The following is a 963-nucleotide window of genomic DNA, read 5'->3' as shown; positions in this document are numbered from 1 at the left end:
CCCTTTGCTCAGCCCCTGGCAACCACCCTTCTACTATTTGTCTCTATAAGAGTGACTCAGCATCTCATGTAAGTGGAGTCATATAGTATTTGTCCTTTCATGACCAGCTACTTTCACCTCCCTTGTCTTCAAGAGACATCCATGTTGTTGTAGCATAGGTCAGAATTTCACTTCTTCTTAAGACTGAATAATGTTCCATTGTATGTATATGCCACATTTTGTTTATCCATTCATCTGTTGATGGCTATTTGGGTTAATCCCACCTTTTGGTAGGAGCTACTTTTAAACCAGTTTAGGGCAGCAAAAGCTAGGCTAGTTTCCGAGAGCTGGACACCTGCCAGCCCTTGCTAAGAGGATAAGATATTAAGTACCCATCATCTTCTAGATGCCCTGGGAAACTGGGGTAGAGCTTACCATGTATGCTTTTTCCCAGGCTGGGATAGATCCAGTGAGGGCCTGAGCGTCTTGGCCCCAAGCCATGTCCTCATGTCCTTGGAGGAGAAGGTGGGGAGACAGACGGAAGTCAAATGCAATAGTCCACCAACTACACCACATTCTTCACGCACAGCAGACCAGAAGATCCCAGTTTTTCTATATTTGGGCAAAAGCTTCATTCCCTCAGAGTCCACTTAAAAATTCTTTTTAAAATAAGGCCTCATGGACAATGCCTTTTTTCAGCAGTAGTAAAGGCAGCTCACTGATTTCTGTTTATCTCATACCTGTTGCATCTTTTTGCTGGTGGTGTCAGGCAGTCGCAGGGAGGGATAGACCACAGAACGACACTCAGAGCACATGAAGTGAACCATAGAGTTGCTTTTTCTATTCCAACACTTAATTTTGTAAATTATAGGCAAAATCCTCTCACTTTTTTTTTTTCTTTAGAGAGGAGAAGGATACAATTTTTCCTTTTTGTTTTGCAAAAATGTGTTGGTGCCACAGATCCTCTAATTACAGTTTCACCAC

The sequence above is a fragment of the Otolemur garnettii genome, unplaced genomic scaffold, assembly GCF_000181295.1.
Source record: "Otolemur garnettii isolate 467f Iridium unplaced genomic scaffold, OtoGar3 scaffold00041, whole genome shotgun sequence".
NCBI classification, from domain to species: Eukaryota; Metazoa; Chordata; class Mammalia; order Primates; family Galagidae; genus Otolemur; species Otolemur garnettii.
This window is presented reverse-complemented; position numbering follows the sequence as displayed.